Here is a 12,831-nt window from a genome sequence, read left to right as displayed (position 1 = left end):
GGAGATGTTCAGTTCAAGGCATCAAGACCAGATCTAGTGTGAAGGACAAGCCCTGAAACATACATAGTGTGGATGTAGGGGCATCAGTAGCTTCAGTCTGCCAATCTGCTTTTGTTTGCTAAATTACATGTTGAGGTAGATGCAGGCTTAGATGCCTGAGGAGAGATTTGTGGGCTCTTCATATTTTCTTTGGAACTAGCCCAGAGTTAGAAGGAGAAAGGGCTAAATAGCCTGTGGTAGATGATGTCTATGGGAACACCTAGAGGCTTATGTTTTATAAGGTTGTTTGGTGGGAATTCATACTTTGTGCCTTTATTTCCTGGGAAGCAAAATAGATGCCTTTTTAGATGCTCTTCTTTCATTCCACACTGGAAGCTCTAACTTTGATCAGTTCTTGAACTTCCCAGTGGGCAAAAAAAAGCTCAGGCATAGACTCTACATCCCTTTTGAATCTCGTTTATCAAAAGTGATATAAAAGAATATAAAAGACAATAAGTTCTAAGACAATATTTTTATTGACTTCTCCTTGGCTCCTGATTGGCTGTGATGCTTCAGTCCTGAATAGCTATATGAATAATGCCATTTTTTCTATTCTTATCTAGAAAATAATTATATTTAGTACCATAAAAATATTTAAACACATCAGAACAAATATAAATTTTTGCTTACATTATTTCTGTTATAATTGCTTAATAAAATTCTTATCGCATAGACCATATTAAAAAAAATAAAAAAGAAGAAAGATGGGGAAGAACAAACTTACTCTTACATTTCTTTTTTTTTGCTTGTTTGTTTTGATTTTCTGTTCTATCCAGAGAGTGAATTCCAGATGTTTTCATAGTCTTTCCACTTATTTCTCATGCTATACTATGTATTTAATTAGACATTGTTTGCTGTGTTTGAAAGTTTTTCTCTTTTGAATCTGTTTTATAGAATTCATATGATTATATAAATATATATCAAATTGCATATTAAATATTACATATTATATACTATATATATACATATTGGGTTTAGATGTATTCTATAGATACAATGTTTTAGTTAAGTTTCATCATTGCAGTCTACACATAGATAAGAAGAGAATCACATGCTGTAATATCATATATCACATGTAGTATAAAATTTTAACTGGTAACATTACTATAGCCCAGCAACTCGTGTTTCCTCTAAATGGATCTTTTTGATGACAACTTCATAGTGATTTGACAATCGAAGAATCACAAGCCTTTGGCAATCTATTTGGTAACGGAAAAATCACAATTTGTCACTAGAACAGTTAGTCATTTGGGGAAAAGGGATATTTCTCTTCCAAATTCTTCATAGTGTTTGATCTTAGCATCCTGTGGTTTTTGTAAAATGAATAAGAGAATATGAATGCTATCTACGAACATCTAACTCACTGGAAACAAGAGAGATGAATTCTTTTGCTCTCTGAGCCTAAACTGTGCAGATTTATTTAAAATAATGTAACTTATGAGTTTATAAAGAAGCTGATGAATTTACTGGTAGCATTCTTCATCACTTGTCCACTCAGTGCCAGCGTGAATCTCAATATAAACTTCTTGTGTATAAAGTGTTGGTGATGCCTATATTAGCAAGGGTGGTACCAGTATCTGCCAGAACAGGATACAGAGTCATGAGGGCTATGTTAAGAAGCCGAGTGAAACTGCTGGTGTCCTACTTGTTGTAGAATTTAATTCTCAATATAATTCTAATAAATTTAAAAATTATTAGTAAACTAATAGAAAACTACAGAGAAATTACGTTATAGAAAAAAACTATATAACTTTACTTCTAAATTCTAAGTAGAATAGCTTAATACTTTAATGTTCTTTTGTATAGGATTGTTTGTTACATAACTTCAGATTTGATAGATTTTGTAAAAGCTTCATCCTTTTAGAAAAGCATTCAACTGAGATAGTTACTCATAATTAGCATAGAGAAAAAGGAGAAATATCTACAAACTTGGGACATAAATGTTGACCTAAATTTTTTACAAGGCACTGACTCTTGCTTTTTAAAATATCATTAAAGAGCTTAGAAAGAGCAAGGAGTAAGAGTGCTGTTTTTGCCTGATGCTAACAAGTCCAGAAGCCTTTCTTTTCCTAAACAAGTGTATACAATGCTGATGTTTACAGTACTGCATATTTTATATTTGAATGAGACCTGTAAGGCAGAGTAATGACTTCCCAGAATATGTTATGATTTTACACTGTGACACAGCTTAATAGCAAGTTTCATATGTGTCAAGGAGGTATTCAGGAAATCCTTAACTTCCATAAAACAAATGTGAATGAAAGACTTCTATATGCCCATGAAATAAGCCACATATCACTAAATCATATTCACGGATATGACTAACAATCTACAAAAAAAGTCTCATAATTAAGAGTACTGAAAGTAAAAACGAAATAAAAACTGTTGGATTTTGATTGAGTCAGTCTTACATTGGGCTGAAGTAACTCTGGATGAAATACTGCTATGTAAATCTGTTGTGTGGCCTTCCTGTAGAAGGCATATATGTGCACAGAAATGTCTGCTTTCTGCTGTGATGTGACAGTATGTACGTTCTTCAAGATATGAGTGCAAATCACATCATTGCCCCTGTCCACAGAGTACCCAACCTATGCTGGTGGCTCCAGCTTTCAGTCAGGAAAGGCCCAAAAGGCTTATCAGCCAGTGCTGTAATTTCCATGATGAACTCCAGGCATTCACCAGCCCAAGCTACTTTCAGCAGATTCAGGAAAACTTGGGCCAGATTATTTAGTTTAATGCAAAAAATGTCAGAAATCCTGAAATGGTAGAAAAATGGCATATCTTTAATATGGCCCAGGACTGCAATTTCTACACAGCTCCTCAGTATTTCCCATTCCAGCTCACATATCTGCTTAGCCCATTTTCTGTAGAATTGGGAGTTAAGGGATGTGAGCTAGGGTGTTCCTCTGCTGGCCTTCCTTTAACACCATGCTGCTTTGTCTTTTAGCACCCCTGTTAATTTCTTTCTGTTCTTATCCAGCTCTCTTCATCTGCTACTTCTCAATGACTTAATTTACCCCATGCACTTGATTTACCCCATGCACTTCTTGCTGTTCCTTTATACCGATTCTTTCTGATGAGCATTTTGTTGTGGTTTACCTCCAGTATGATTCATTTCTGCTTCAGTTGAGCCTAATGAAGCAAAAGTCATTCCTCCTCTCTTCTTTATGTATCAGATTAGTTGTGTGTTTGATAAGGTTTTTTTCAGTAACTACTTGCTTCTATGCTTTACTTTCCCCTTCCTGTACCTTCCCAGGAGATCAAGCCCACACATTCCTGAGTTAGATTTTATAACATCTGTTTTGTTGTCCTTATTTTGTTGCTTTCAGCCCTTCCCTTCCTTACTCTTTTTAGAGCGGTACTGCAGTATTTTCTGTTCAGTTGCATGCAAATTGTTGTCCATTTTTGTATTCTCAACTATTTCATTTATCTAATAGTCTTCTCTAAGGTAGTAGCCCCCTAATAGTTTCCTCTACCTCCAAGATAAAAAAGTGAGCCAGACTGTTTTTCAATATCTTGTTGGAGAGTCTGGAGAAAAAAACTTCTTTCAAATGAAAGTAGCTATAGGAGTCTCATGTACTGATAATACACATATTCTTTTTTCTCTTTTATTTTCATTTGTGCACATTCTTTTATTCAGCTTTTCAGCTCTTCCTGTATACCAGGTAATGTATTTTATACATCTATACATGTTGTATTTCTACAGAACATATAGCAGTCTAAATTTACAGTAGAGTGCCTTCTCCCACATATCCTTGCTTGGTCTTCCTGAACATATCACAGTTTTGGCAGCAATATGTCAATCCTATGACTGGCTTTTAAATTGCCAATTAAACCTCTATCTTCACTATTTACCAAAAAAGTGATAAATATTCAGTTGATGAGTTTATCTCTAACACTGATTTTCTCAAAGGACTCAAACAGGATATTTCAATCTATATTATTTGTGAGGACTTAAATCTTATTTCTTCTTGAAAGCGTAAAGGTAAAACTCAGACAGTGAGTCTTATTTCTTGAAGCTGAAAATATAAGTGATGCATTCAGCTTGCAGAGATGATGAGTTGCTACTAAACTTGAGTGTGACCATGGGTTTTTAACAGTGTGTCTAATGCATACATGTTTATGAGATTTGGTACACTGGGTTGGACCAAAGCCCAGATTGCCTACTAGCATATTTCCAGCATTGCTGAAACTTAATACATTGTAGAAATACAAAATCATTTAGATTGGAGAGAACATCAGAAGATCTCCAGTCCAACCTCTGTCTTCTCAGTAGCCTTTTCTTAGGTATTGGAAGACTGTTTCTAGATCTGTCCTAAGTCTTCTTGTCTCCAGGACAACAAATACAAAAGTAAAGAGAGCCTACGGTATTACTTCCCTGGAACACTCTCTGGACTTTCAAGAATTTGTAGCTTGGTGACTAAATTTCTTTGTGTTAGGGAGGATATTTTTTAATTGCCCTTGATCATTTTGTCTTTTATTAGCTCTTTGAAATTTTTTGGCATAAAGCTTCTTGTCTCAGATACATTATCTTTTTTCTGATCCAGCCAATTACTAGTTGTATTTGTTGACTCCTTTTATTGAAAGAAGAAGGGTACAGTCTATTCAGTGACATTTTAATGTTCTCTGTTTTCTTCTTAATACTTTTAGACATTTTTTGTTTTCCCTGACAGTTAGTGAGTACTGAGCACAGAAATATCTACTATCCTTGAACTCATTCCTGTGGGGCACTGATCCATTAGTACTTTTTGTTTTCTCTTGTGCACTGCTTTGTCTTCACTGAATTTTATCTGCCATTTTAACATCCAGTCACTATGTCTCATGCTTTCCTTCTACACTTCATTGATAATGCTTATCTTCACTATCCTTCAGTAATGTAGTAGTCATAGGAAACACTGTACTCTGGCTATGTTCCAAAATTTTCAGCAGCACTCAGTATGCATGCATGCAGACCTTCTCCCAGGGATCAAATTAACCCTACACTGTGTTGTCTATCCTTATTATATCTTTAATTCACGGGTAAATGTTCTCTCTTATTCTAAGTCCCTGCAAAAACTTTAGATGAAGCACCTCCTTCAATGCTTTTTGGAAATTCAGGTAGACTGTAGCAGCTGTGTCCTGGTTTAACCCCAACTGGCAGTTAAGCACCATGAAAACACTCACTCACTTCCCACCCCCAGCAGGATGGGGGGGAAGAGAACTGGAAGGGTAAAAGTGAGAAAACTCATGGGTCAGGATAAGAAAATAATAATAATAATAATAATAATAATAATAATAATAATAATAATAATAATAATAATAAACAGTAACGATAGGAAAATAACAGAGAGAAGTAAACCCCAAGACACACAAGAGATACAAATGAAAACAATTGCTCACCACCAAACAACCAATGCCCATTCATTCCCTGAGCAGGAGCCTCTTGGCCAGCCTTCCCTCAGTTCTATATGCTGAGCATGATGCAATATGGTATGGAATATCCCTCTGGTTGATGTGGCCCATTGTCTCAGCTGTGTAGGCCCTGCCTTGCAATCCCCCCAGCCTCCTTGCTGATGGGTTCACTGATGTATTTACCACCAATTTCATAGAACGGCTTAGGTTGAAAAGAACCGCAAAGATCAGCTATTTCCAACCCCCCTGCCATAGGCAGGGACACCTTTCACTAGACCAGGGTTCTCAGAGCCCCATCCAACCTGGCCTTGACACTTCCAGGGATGGTGCATCCACAGCTTCTCTATGCAACATGTTCCAGTGTCTCACCATCCACACAGCAAAGAATTTCTTCCTAATATCTAATCTAAACCTACTCTCTTTCAATTTTAAGCCATTCCCCCTTGTCTTGTCACTACATGCCCTTGTAAATAGTCTCTCTCCACCTTTCTTGTAGGCTCCTTTCAGGTCCTGAAAGGCCATAGTTAGGTCACTCAGAAACCTTCTCTTTTCCAGGCTGAACAGTTATAATTCTCTCAGCTTTTCTTTATAGGAGAGGTGCTCCATCCCTCTAATCAACTTATTGGCCCTCCTCTGGACTTGCTCCGACAGTACAATGTCCTTCCTGTGCTGGGGACCCCAGCACTCCAGAATGCAGCACTCCAGGTGGGATCTCACCAGAGGAGAGCAGAGGAACAAAATCACCTCCCTCGCCCTGCTGGCCATGCTGCTTTTTATGCAACCCAGGACACAATTGGTTTTCCGGGCTGGAAGTGCACATTGCTGGTTCATGTCCAGCCTCTCATCAACCAACACCCCCAAATCCTTCTTGGCAGGGCTGCTCTCCATGTATTCATCCCCCAGCCTGTATTGATACCAGGGTTTGCCCCAACCCAGGTGCAGCACCTTGCTCTTGGTCTTGTTAAGCCTCATGAGATTCCCATGGGCCTATTTCTCGAGCTTGTCTGTGTCCCTCTGGATGGCATCCCATCCTTCAAGTGTGTCAACCACACTAGTCCAATTTGTCCAGTCCAGACAATAAGCTTACTAGTCCTTAGCTCGTTGGCTCTGTCCTGGAACCCATTTTAAAAACTGGCATCACATCTGTCCCCTTTCAGTCCATGGGCACTCAGGCACTTCTAATTCAAAGGCTGTACATCACACTTACTGGCTAAGCTATTTTATCCTTGAGTTCCTTGGTGAATGACATCTGGTCCTGACTGTTATCATTCTTTTTGTCTATTTCTTCCGTAACTTAAATTTGAGTCAGCTCCTGTAATGAGTTGTAAGTAAAGAAGGTTTCTGGCCGGAAAGCCTTTTCATTTGCATCCACAGTGAACAAAAAAACACAAGTTTAATTTTGTTTCTTTTTTTATGGCCCTGTCTTCCCCAAGTGCTTCTTTTATCATCTGAATATCGGCTGGGTCTTTGGACTCCCTGACCGACTTCCTTTGCCTGCTATATTTGAAAAAATATTTATTGTTGTTTTTTGCAAACTTTCTTTAAGTGGTCTTCTGGTTTGTCTTACTCTGTTTTTATATTTAATCTGCCAAATTTTCATCCTCTCTAGTTTCCATATTTGGACACTACTGCAACATTTTTAAACTTGCCTTCTTGTATTTGCTAACCTTTCTTGTACTGTTTAGCCATGCTGGCTTCCTTTAGCTTTTCTCAAATCTTTCATGACAGGAAGCATGCATATCCTTTTTACCTTCAGTGTAGTCTCTAAATTGTGCTCCTGCTGCTGTCAGGGATTCAACTCATTTAGTCAACTTTTTATCATCTTTTAGCTACCCTCTTTAGCATATTTTTAACAGGTTTCATTATTCTTAGATAACTCTTTTTGGAGTTGACTGCAATTATTATTATTTTATTTTGTTTTGTTTTGTTGCTGTTGCCAATGTTTTAAAGCATATTGTGGTCACTTTCATAGAGTCGCTCTTTGTCAGTAAATCATGAATAGAGCTGAGTTGAATTGAAATAGAACATATCTTTAGAAGGTAAAAACACACCAAATTTTTGTTCGGTTTCTTAAGTACAATTATTTCTCCTAAAAGTTTTCCTAGAATTCTTCATTTTGGACTCAAATCTGCCTTTAAAATACAGGCTGGAAACAGGCTAAGCAATTCTGTGTAGTGCAATCTACTGCATCAGTGTCTATCTGTTTAAGAGCATAAGTGAAGCATACAGGCAATTATTTTTAAAATATTTTAGTATATCTGGTTAGACTCTATTGTTGAAGTATCCTGCCTGTCTTGGCACAGTCATATGCTAATAAATGTCAGAAGAACAGAATAAAACAGGCTGCTCAGACCCTAGGGATTCACCGAACGTGGAACAATTTTCATAAGACTCTTTAAAACACAGTTACAGGCCTTTGCTCTCACTGCATTCAATCTCAATAATATTATTTTAATATAATTAGCAACATATATTCAGAGTATGTAAAATAGAATGTACATTTTTCGAATGGATTGTCTATATCTACCTTTACCCTCTCTTTTTAAATCTTCTCTTATCTCCAATAATTGATTTGGTGAAATAACCAGCTGAATTTACTCTAGCAAGCACTGTGATATCCCCCATAATAGCAGTTTTTGCCATTATCTCTAATTAACCCAAAATCAATTGTGTTAGTAGTGCTGGCTACCTCTGACTATTTTTATTAGTATGGGATGTGATTCACTGATGATTGAACATACATCAGCTTATTTCTCTTGTTGTTTCTTACAAAGTTAATAACCTCTATTATTTTTATTTTAAAAATAAACAGCACAGCTTCATTTTTTCCCCAAATATGTTCCAAGTGCATAACACAGCAAAATAAATCCGTGTAGGTATGTTAATACTTTCCTAGTCCTATTGCTACAAGAAGTTTCTTCTTCAGCTAATCGAACTATGACTCCATATTTTTAGTGAGTCTTCTTCAGCCCAGTTGGAGCCCTTGCTTAGATAACCCTGTATAGCCCCAGGAATGGACAAATGATAGAGGGTTTAGTCTAAGTTACTGTTTTAAACATTTCATTCAGAGGACTTCAAGCAGGAGTATAAGGCAGCAAGATAATTTTTAAGCTAATTTGTCCTCTTCATACTCCACACGTTTCATGTCAGCCCTTACAGTCATCTGACTCTATAGAAAAAAAAAAGATGAAAGTTAGTTCAAAAACTCTTTTTTTTTTTTTTTTTTAATTTAGAGCAATTAATTTTATACTGAGTTGGCTCCCAGATCACCATGGAGATAGAAAATAATGGGAACTGGTAGTAAGGTCAGAGGAGGAAACAGCAAAAGAAGTTTCTGAAGCTATATATCCAACATATAAAGACTTTGACTTCACTGTTAGCTAGATCTTTATGACAAGGGACATTAGTAGAACGTATGAAATTGTTTACTATCATATTCCAAGACACCATCTACCCATCCTTAATGGCAGCCACTACAAAGGAAGAGAACCTGAAACTACAAAAAAAACCTGATTTGTCGTAGTGACTGGTAGAAAATTATATTTTGAAGGGTAAAGAGCTATATTTTTTTTACAAAAAGAAGAGAAGACTAAGTGAGAATTCGAAACTACCTTGCCTTCAGTTATGGTTTTTCTCATCTGCTTAATAAAACTGTAATTTTTGCCAATTTCTACATTTTCTCACAACCTTGTAAGAACAGCTACATTCACTGAGACACCACAGTTATTTTCCCTGTAGCTGCAGTTGGCAGAAGACATTTTAGAACAAATCTGGGTGAAGGGATTGGCACTACCTATGGTTTACACTGCATGTTGTATTTTTAGGAAAGAAAAAATAAAAACATTTTCTTTCAATGAAAGGACAAGCTATGAGAAAATTGCACACCAGAAGTTGTGCAATTCAGATGATTATGAAATCTTCACATTTTTGTCCAGAATGTGATGCATTGAGCTGCCAAGTCTGGAACTTATGTCTTTTTGTTTTCTATTTTCCACAGAAACTATCCTGTGATGAAACTATCCTCCTTCAGAAAATGGAAACTATTGACTAAGGTGGAAAGCTCAGAGAGTAAATATCAGATCCCTCTTATTTCTCATCATGCATTATCTTTGTTATTGCATGTGGCAGTTTCCTGAGTATCACTTCAACTTATTGCCTATTTAACCTATCCCTTCTCTTTATATATATGTGTTAAAAATAAAAATGGTTAATGTTTTTATGTTCCCAGTTTCAGTGGCTGGACCACATTGGATCAGAGACTACTGCAGCTGCAGCTGCTTACCAACAACAGATCGTGTTTGAGAGACGAGTTGACCAAAAAAATTCCATCTTCCCACTATTGCCTCACAAGGGTCAACAATTAAGGAGAAACACTGCGTGTTGCCCCTGCTCCTAGTGGATGATTTCTTTGTCTTTCTTGATGAATAGGGCTTCAGCTGAAGAACAGTAGTGATTGAAAAAGAGGACATAAACTGGTTGCATTAAAAGCACTGTTGGCTGTACAGTGTCTCTAGTTGAAGCATGGAGCCATGAAATAACAAACCTATGTTGGTTTGTAGCATGTGTATCTGGATGACTGCTCTGTTTTGGCTACTTCCACTCCCAAATGTTTTGGATTGGATCTTCATGTGCAGTGAAGAGAGAATATATATCATGGACTCAGATATCTTCCCTCCTTGTCTTTAAACATTTTGCTTTAACCTCTTGTTTTTAAGATTGGAAATTCTCATTAGAGACCAATTTGCTGCCAAGATGTCTATGGGAAACGTTTTAAATATTGTAATTTGATTAGCTTGACTGTTTAGTCCAAAGATATTATGATCTTCTACAATGATAGTTTGCGATATGGTGCCAGAAAAGAAAAAGCTTTTTAGTTTTGAGCTAAACTACCATCCTGGTACTTCTTTAATGATTGCAATGCAAGGAGTTGGAAGGTGTTAAATGAAGGAAGCTGATGGGGAGATGCATTAGAATACTTCAAATCTCTTAACAAGATTAGATTTAGTTTCATTTTGGAAGCAGGGCAAAATGGACAATAAAGGCACAATATTTTGAAACCCACACAAATTAATTCTAAATTCTGACAAACATTACAGCTTCTTGAATTTCAATCAGTTTAAAAAAAGGAATAATTTTTAAAATTTTTTTCTCTCATGTTTTTCCATTAGTATTGGTAATGTCACAAAGAAGTTCTTTGCCTAATTCCTCTGAAAATAAAGAATTGTTTTGGCATCTTGCAATTCTCTGGCTTGGCCAAGCATTCTACAGGAAGGAGCAGGCTGGTCCACAGCACCCACACCTGTCAGCAGGGGTGGAGGTGGCTACTGTTCTAAGAAGCCGTTGTCTTCTGCTGCTGGGAGCTGAACACTTGGTTTCAGAGGTTTCACTGGGTAGATTTCTGCTGGAGCCAAGGACAAGTGGAGACCTTCCCAGACAAGTGTATAGTGACTGGGATTTATGTGGCAGGCAGGAAGAATTTGGAAAAGGGCATGGTGATTTTGAGGAAACAGCTTGAGAGGAGGGGGACTACAGTGCTAGTGCATAGAGCTTGGGGCAGACCTGAGAGGTAGAAGCCTGGTAGATTAAGAGTGTGACTCCTGATTTTGCAGGGAGAGAAAAAGAGGTGAAAGAGGAAGGCTTGGTTCTTGTGAGAAGCAATTTTACAGCCTGCAAATTGTATGACCAACCTTCCTAGTGAACTGAGCTTGGTCTTTAGGTTGATGACGGCCTAGCTGGAGACCCATCTCTGTCTATGATGTCTGTCATCATAGACAGAGAGAGATAGAGAGTACTGAAAATTTAATTAACAGTAAACAGTTAACGAGATGTGTCATTACAAACAGGTCATTGTGGGGTTTTTTTTCTAATTAAGCCTGAAAGTTTATTCTTACATTTCAATTCTGGATTTCCTAATGTTACTGTAGGATTACACCGGTAATAGCTATGTTGTCTTACCTAACCATGTTTAGGGTATTGGTAATCATATTGGAAATACAGAGTCCTGGAACCCGGTGTTGGAGAGATTTGTAATTAAAATTAGATTGTAAGAGCAGCACACTTACTCTATGCATCTGACTTCTGCATATTAGAAACTAATGTTTATTTCAATGCCAAAGCCATTTTTAATGTGTTTTTATAAGTGTTGTTGTGCATACTAAGTATCTTGCTTGTAGATTCAGTGATAGAAATTTGAAGATAAAATCGTATCGTATATTAACATCTCATCTGTCCTTTCACATGTTGTTTTCCTATGATTATAAGCACTTCTATACAGGGGCTATGGATTGGATTGCATCCCAGGCTGTAGTTCTGCATGAGGATAACTAAGATAGCTCTAAGGACTATCAGCAGCAGTCTGGCATGACACTCGGGATGGTTAAATCTCTGACATACAAAGTATATCGGTTTTTACTGGATCTTGTGACTAAGTATGCTCTGATTCTTGCTTACAGCTGGCTCATGTGTCGCATCAATACACTGCCATCTGTTTTGTATGTCAGGCTATTTGCTATTTTTCTGTGTTTATTCTGGACACTTGGACAGTTCTTTGAGATCTAATTGTATCCTAGGCAGATATACACAATATTTGATATTTATCTTGTGTATCATGACCAAAAAAATTAATTCATGTTGCACTGTGAAATTCTGGGATTGTTCAAACTTATATATGCCTCTGAAAATGCTGGAATTTATATTAAAATTTTATCACTGGAATCTCTAGATCTGGTCTTATGCCTGTTGAATATATTTCAATATATTCCTACTAACTTCAAGTTGTGTTTGTGCCAGTTCTTTGACATATGCATGAGAAAATGTGACATTTCAGAATGAGTATGCAAGGTTGGCACAATCACAAGAACATTTATTGTTTGTAAACTAAACTGATACAACACAAAAAAATTTGAAGCATGATGCCAGTTCCACAATTTACTTTTCAAGAACAGAATAATAATTTTAAGACCAAAGATGCACCTTTATGAATAGATAGGAACAAAATCAATCTTTCTGTGCAGGCGTATGAGGTGATTTTAAGAGCTTCTGTCCTTAAGTTTCTTTTGAGAAGGGTAAATTAAGATTCCTGATGATGTCAGTGTAGGGAATTACTTCATTTCCTTCCTCCTAAGACAGTAATGACAAAAATATTATATATAACCTCCAGATATCAAAGGAGGAAGTTACACCTATTAGTAGTGGGAAGAATAATATAATCACCCTTGGCTTTTCCGTCCTGTATATGACTTCAGAGACAGAAAACTGTAAAAGTATTTATGACTCTGTGGATCTCTCCTTTGGCCATCTGAGATATTAAAACCATGTTTAGTTCTACCTCTGTTACCACGTTGCTTACATAGAACAGTGCATTTTGTAACAAAACTAAAGGAAACCTTTAAGATGCATTTA

General features: G+C 36.8%; 1 long non-coding RNA gene across 1 annotated transcript in view; it reads left to right on the top strand.

Moving 5' to 3' along the window:
* The window catches only part of LOC135414583 (uncharacterized), a 29,634-nt gene extending 17,484 nt beyond the window's left edge, over nt 1-12,150 (top strand). The window contains exons 2-3 of the long non-coding RNA XR_010430730.1: nt 9,428-9,498; nt 9,659-12,150. This is a non-coding gene — a long non-coding RNA (uncharacterized LOC135414583). The remainder of the gene's footprint in view (nt 1-9,427; nt 9,499-9,658) is intronic.
* Nucleotides 12,151-12,831: the final 681 nt, after the last annotated feature.

The sequence above is a fragment of the Pseudopipra pipra genome, chromosome 5, assembly GCF_036250125.1.
Source record: "Pseudopipra pipra isolate bDixPip1 chromosome 5, bDixPip1.hap1, whole genome shotgun sequence".
Lineage (NCBI taxonomy): Eukaryota > Metazoa > Chordata > Aves > Passeriformes > Pipridae > Pseudopipra > Pseudopipra pipra.
The sequence above is the reverse complement of the archived record's forward strand: the minus strand, read 5'-3'. Positions and strand labels throughout refer to the sequence as shown.